This window comes from Macaca fascicularis, chromosome 17, assembly GCF_037993035.2.
Source record: "Macaca fascicularis isolate 582-1 chromosome 17, T2T-MFA8v1.1".
Lineage (NCBI taxonomy): Eukaryota > Metazoa > Chordata > Mammalia > Primates > Cercopithecidae > Macaca > Macaca fascicularis.
In genome coordinates, this window is record NC_088391.1 from 33410632 (window position 1) to 33417676 (window position 7045).

The following is a 7045-nucleotide window of genomic DNA, read 5'->3' on the forward strand; positions in this document are numbered from 1 at the left end:
CTTCTTATAATAATTATTGTTATTACCACCACTCCTAATTTTACTACCAGTAGCACCATGAGTTTAGTTTGGTGGGGAACATATTACAGCCAAAATATTCTTTTTCTCCAACTTTGCTGTCATATTTGCACTTGGGAATTTTCCATGGATCTGTTTTGTATATTGTCCCAATTAATGTCATCTGACCCAACATACCGAATGATTGCTGGTCCTTGACTTTTGTAGTTATAAACTAGATTCTTTTATTTGAGATTAGTGGGATTAGAGCACTATATTTCAGGAAATACAGAGAAGTGAGTTTAGAAGTTACTATTAATTTAACTGAATCTTTTCCTACTCATACATATAATTACCTTTGTTGGAAGAGACGTTAGAGCCACCACCCATAGTTACCCCTCAAGAAAGGGGGTTCGAATTATGCACACTTAGTTGTTCCAAGTGTAGTTTAGTGTAGCAGATAAGAATTTCACACCATAAACTAAAATGTGAAAATAATATGACTTTGTAGTTTAGTTTATATTTTAAAGCCCTAATAGGATAATAGACTTTATTCTTTTGAGATTCCCAATTTTCAAAGAGTCACATCTGATTTTCAGAGTTGTTATATAGTGCCAAGTCATTGCTGGAGGCAGGGAACGCTTGAATTATCTGTTCACTCAGGCACTGGACAATGCCGTGATTATCCAATTGTGTTCTATTAAGTCAACAATACCAAAATCCAATTGTGTTCTATTAAGTCAACAATACCAATTCTCTTTCAAAGTTTTCCCTGGTCTTCTCTGCGTGGCTTCACAGGAAATGGAACACTCTCCAGTCATTCTGTGCAAGGTTCTAGGACTACCAAATGATTTATTTGGATGTTTGAGATATCAAAGCCAGTATGTGCTGTTTTTATTTTTTGATTTTCAACCTATTGCAAACTTCTCGCCTCGAAAATTCTGAAACCTTTTTCTTTCTTTCTTTTTAATGTGTGAAAGAAGAAGACAGAAAATACCTGGTAAATAAGAGGGAAAATAAGTTAATATTTACAACATTGTCCTTACACAGGAGTTAATGGACAATAGCCCCCACCCCACATTCCTCGACTCTCCCCTTATCTGTCTAATGGGTTGAGGATTTGAAGAACCACACCACAAATATGGTAATATGTGGAGAAATTGCCTTTATGAGAAAGCTCTTCTGTATTCACTAGGACAGAGCCATGGCACTGTGCTCATGCTTCTCTCCATGGTTATGCAAAGCCTCCTATTATGCACAAGTTCTAAAAAAATATGTAGAAAGGGATCCAAATATCCAAGATTCAGAAGGTAGCATTGTCATTGGTGGCATTAGGCACCAAATATTTTGTGACAGATTTTTGACTTGTTTGCTTGGTTTGCTCTAGCAAACAGGAAGAATTGTGAATATGAAAAACAGGTCCCTTTTATTGCTTAATACCATGTTTGCCTAAAAATCTGAAATCATTGTATAGACAGGCCATGAAGGGGAATTCAGCATAAGATGGAAACTTCTTGGACTACTCTTAAGTGGATCAGTTTATAAGGTGGCCTCATATAAGCTAAATTTATAGATACATCTAAATGCTAATCACTTTAAATCATCCTTAAATGGTTGTGTTAAGTCTCAGGGTGAAATATTATTTATTTTGATACAGGGTCTCACTCTGTCACCCAGGCTGGAGTACAGTGGGTGCTATCATGGCTCACTGCAGCCTTGACCTCCCAGACTAATTTAGCTCTCTTACCTCAGCGTCTAGAGTAGCTGGGACTACAGGTATACATCACCACACCCAGGTAACTTTTGTGTTTTTTGTAGAGATGAGTTTTCATCACATTGCCCAAGCTGGTATTGAACTCCTGGGCTCAAGCAATCTGCCCTCCTCTGCCTCCCAAAGTGCTGGAGTTACAGGTGTGATACACCACGCCAGCCTGGGTGGAACACTTTCAATAAACATTCTAATGCCATCAGATATCTGAAAGGTTTTTGAAGTAGATAGCTGCAGGAATATGGGAGGAACTTAGAAGGCTATGAATCTTCTGTTTGATCCCTCTCACCTTCAAGTTTACTTTTAATAAGAGATGTCATTATCTGACATGCGGGAGACAGTGGGCCTAATATCTGTCCACCCTCTCATACTCACATGTCAGATAAACCTGCAGCTATCATACCACTATTTCCCATAGGTCAGAAGAAATCCAAAAGATCATTCATTCCTGCCTCATAACAAATTCCCAAGCCCTGTTCTTTTCCAACTTGGAGTCATAACATTCGAATATTGGCATTCACCTTCTTATGTCCAAAAACACCTCATTATCAGGGTAGACAGATTTCATTAGTTGAATTTCCACTTGCCAAGTCTCATTCCTCAATTGTATCCTACAATATAGGTCACTTAAGTATATTGACTGTTCAATAGGTGTTTGGCAGAGTTCTAAGTAGAAAGCTTGAAATATTTGTTCAGAATACTCTTTACTATTTTGTAAATCTCTAATCAAGTAAAAGCAGTACATATTTTAAATATCCATATTGCTTAGCTCTTCATCTCTTTCCCAGTGTTGACTCATCTTTCCTCTCTACCTCTCTTTTTTGAAATATTTCAGAAGAAAAGAGGTTTAATAAAATATGAAGTGGGAATGCTTAAAGAAGTGCATCCACATCCAAGGCTATGATGCTTGCTCTTCTTCAGAGTGTTCTAAAGAGTGTTGTATCATTAGACTGGTTCTATGTGTTACACCATTAGAGCAGTACCTTACCTACCTCACAGTAGTTCTGTGTGTTTCTTACTATAACTTTATGTGGCAAAGTGAGAAGTGGAATTTCTTTTTTTTATAAACAACTCAACTTGATTCAGACTCCTTGAAAAGGTTAAGCAAACTTCTTACAGGAACTTTATAGAGTAGTTTCCTTTTGTCGAAATAAATTCAGCAACTAAAATTAATGCAAGATTCCAGGTAAAATGGAACTAAAGGTGATTCACAGGTAGATTCTGACAGCTTGGTCATCATTCTAATTGAGCTGAAGCTTTTATAAAATTACGTTCCCTCGAAAATTATATTACTATCAGGTTTGATTTTCTTTTATTTCAACCATCATGTAGGAATTTCAAGTTAAAAACAAAAGAAAAACAAACAAATCACTAGTTTTGCTTATTTTTAAAATAACAATATTTTATATTTATAGATTTTTTATAAACAAACATGGCTCTGTAGAGTCATATTTATATGTATTTAGGTGAAAGGCATAGAACTGGCATACAGTAAACAATTAAGATGGTCAAAGAACTTAAATAAGAGCTTTGAGTGTTACAGAGCAGTTATCTGCAAATAGTATATCTATTGTCGACAAATGAAACAAAGAACATTCACATCCACTAAGGATGTAGAAAGTTAAAAAAATAAAATCATTTACATTCCAGAATATGTAAAGAACCACAATATGTAAAGAACTCTCAAAACTCAGTAATAAGACAATCCAACTTAAAAATGGGTAAAATATTTGAACGAAAGCCAAATAAAAGATATGATTGGCAAATAAGCCCATAAAAGTATAGTCATTAGTCATTAGGAAAATACAAATTAAAGCCATAATGAGATAGTACTACATAGCTATTAGAATATTGGTAACTAAAAATAAAAATAAAACATGCAAGGATTTAGAGTAACTAGAAATCTTATGCATTACTTGTGGAAATGAAAGTTGGTACAGTGGCTTTGAAAAACAGTTTTTCAGTTGCATACAAAGTTAAAGATATTTTTACCATAGAACCCAGCAATATATTCCTATTAATAGATAATTACCCAAATGGAATGAAAACGTAGGTTCGGAAAAATACCTGTAGGCAAATTTTTATAGCAGCTTTATTTCTAATGACCAAAAGTGGTAAACTACCTGAATGTCCACCAAAGGTAGGGGGTTGGACAAATAAATTAATTGTGACACATCCATACAATGCAATGCTACTCAGCAATAAAAAGCAACAAACTTCTGTTCCATGCAATAACATGGATAATTTCAAAAGCATTGTGCTAAATAAAAGATTCAGAAAAATTGTATTTTTTAGGATTCCATTTATTTGACATTCTCAAAAAGGTAAAAATATAGGGACAAAAACCAGATCTGTGTTTACCAAAAGTTGGTGACGGGGAGAGGAAGTTGATTACAAAGGAGTATGAGAAAAGTTTGGGGGAGAATAAAACTATCCTATACTGATTTTTTGTGGTAGCTACAGGACTGTGTAAGTTTGTCAAAATATATAGCATATAACCCCTTTTTAGGATAGACTTTACTGTACTTATAATTTATAAGTCAGTAAGCCAAAGCTAAAAGAGAAGTATGGGATAAAAAATCCTTTTTTTTTTGGTCTTCACTAGGCAAGAAGAACGTAACACTTAATAAACTAAATGGTTTTCTCCATAAATTACTGATGGTAAGTTACCTTGTCTAAGAACTCAGTGATTACAATTGGGTACTTCAGTGCATCTACTCATTTCATTCCAGATTTATTTCTTATCTTGTGAACTCCATGGGAATTTGGTATTAATGATGTCAAATATAAAAGTATTGAGAACATAAAAGAGTAAGAGATTTTTTAACGTTTAGAGAAGCGTTTGATCATGAACCCCCAGGGCTGCTTACTCTGGGCTTCTGGGGATTGGTATAGGAAAGGGAGGATGCAGAACCCCCAAGTTGATTTAAAAAAAAAAAAAACACTTTAATTCTATTTTTAAATTTTGAGCATCAAATACTGGTGAAGTATTTAAATACAAATTTAAATAAGAAAGAAAGTTGTATTTACTAAAATCAAGCTGAACATTAATGTCTTGGAATATGGTCACTTTGATGCATTATTGGCACACCATGGAAACCATCACAAGCTGCTTTACAGATTTTACCCAGTTTGTAAGTTTCTGTGCTTTGAGGCTAAAAAGAATTGATTTAATTAAACCAGCAGATTGACAGAAACAGATACTGTGTGACAAGATGGCATATATTAAAAAATTAAGATAGCTAATTATTTCACTTTTTAATTTTACTTCACTTTTGGTTCGAGCAATGAAAGAGTTCATAAGAATCCTGGCAACACCGGCTTTGTGAATACATCTTCTAAAGGGAATTATTCGCTCTCCAGTCTTGCATCTGTCATTCTGGTAAAATACAAAAGGACTGTGCAGGTTTGGGGCAGCTTGTTAGATTACTTTAAATGTTTATTTTCACCAATATCCAAATGTGTGAATATAAAAAAGTTAATGTTTTAGAAAACAGTTTGTCTTTGTTCTTTTATAGCATGCATGCATTTTTATATCAATCTGTTTCAGAACAAAGCATATTTCATCTCAAAATGGTATGTTTCAAAGACTAAGAATTTGGTCAATGCACACATTTCATTATGTTCTGTTAAGACCATAACATTAAACGAAAGAATCATTAAAATTGTTGTGTATTATGTTACTGGCACCACTGGTTATTTTTTTCTTATTAAAGTAAGAAAGAAGAATGCACCACATACTTTCAAATAAGAATCATTATATCTTTACTATTGAATGCGAATATATAATGGTTGACAGGACATAACTCAAATCACTCCTATAAACAATTGAAATTCTCAGTTATACTGTTGGTTCCATATTCCTGTATATTAAAGCCTTTTTCTTTCCTTTGGCTTTTATTTGCTTTAAAAAAATCATGGGTACTTTAAATAATATTCAGTTGTTTTGCTTATTAAGTCCTACTAACTAAAAATTGTTCATCAAAGCTATATTAAATATAAAGAACTTGCAAAAGTTAGCCCTGGAGATGTAGTAAATTTTCAGGCATTTCCTATTCAACATTCAAGTAGAAAATGTGTTTGCTTTTAAATAAAAAATAAAAGAAAAAATGGAATTCAGCCTCCAATGGAAGGCTTCTTTTTATGAGGAAAATGTATTGATTTTATCATGGATTTATGAACAAGTTAAGTTGTAATTAGGTATTTGCTGGGCAACTTTCACAGGGTGATTTTGCAGGTATGGGGATCACAGAGACCATACCTTTCTGTCATTATCTAGACCTGTATTTAACACCTGTTTCTGAATTGGAAACTAACTAAATCCTGATGCACTTGAATATATAGCTGAAATTTTATTTTCATCTGTAGTCATTAATTCAATACTACCATCAGATTTTCACATTTGATTTTCATCTTACTTGAATTGTATTAACTGGTACACTAGAATAATCCTCAGCAACTTGTTCTTTATCAAGTGATTTTACAGCCTACTTACTTAGTCAAAACCTATCCATAATCCTACTCTCTCCTCACCACAACCACATTCACATAGGTCAGTCCACAAAGTTAAATGACTCATGTAGCTTTTATAATATTATGGTACACACAGCTCTGCTTAGTATACATTTCATTTTTAAGCCAATGTCCTATATTTCCCAGAAAGGGTCATTTTCTCTCTTGATAAAACAGAAACTCTTTACTCTGGGGGTTATTAAGAGAAATGAATGAGAAAATTTTAGTAACATTGTGCCACAAACTTTATCAAAGCCTAAACAAAATCAAGGCATTATAACTCTTGGTCATTTTTCAAACGAAAAGATAATTGGCTATGGCCTCGTACCTCTGAATAAATGTGGACATTCTCTCCTTCCCAGAGGAATTAGATTCAGAGTAGCCTCTTGCAGCATTGCTTTGTTTTGATCTGTAATTGTAACACACTCACACAGATTATTTCCTCGGCAACCTAATCTGAACAGTCCATGGGCTTCAAGAACTCAAATTGCCCTTAGCTTCAACCTGTACTAGAAGCAGAACTAAATAGATTGCTCCTAGTTTTCTTTTTCCTAAATATCACCCTGTTCACATTTGCCCTACTAAAGGAAGTACAAGCACCCCCTGGGCCATATTTCTTCACCCACTGCTGCAGAGAAAGTATCTAGTGAGAGGGGAGAGAAAAGGGAGGGAGGTGGGTAGAGGGAAGGAGGAGGGAGTAGATGGGAGGAGGAGGGAGTAGACGGGAGGAGGGAGAGACAGTTAAACACATCGTTTCTCTTGATAAAA

The 7045-nt window shown here is 34.4% G+C and overlaps 1 long non-coding RNA gene across 1 annotated transcript in view; it reads right to left on the reverse strand.

Moving 5' to 3' along the window:
• The window catches only part of LOC135968019 (uncharacterized), a 50186-nt gene extending 43342 nt beyond the window's left edge, over positions 1 to 6844 (reverse strand). The window contains exon 1 of the long non-coding RNA XR_010582445.2: positions 6606 to 6844. This is a non-coding gene — a long non-coding RNA (uncharacterized lncRNA). The remainder of the gene's footprint in view (positions 1 to 6605) is intronic.
• Between the last annotated feature and the right edge of the window lie 201 nt (positions 6845 to 7045).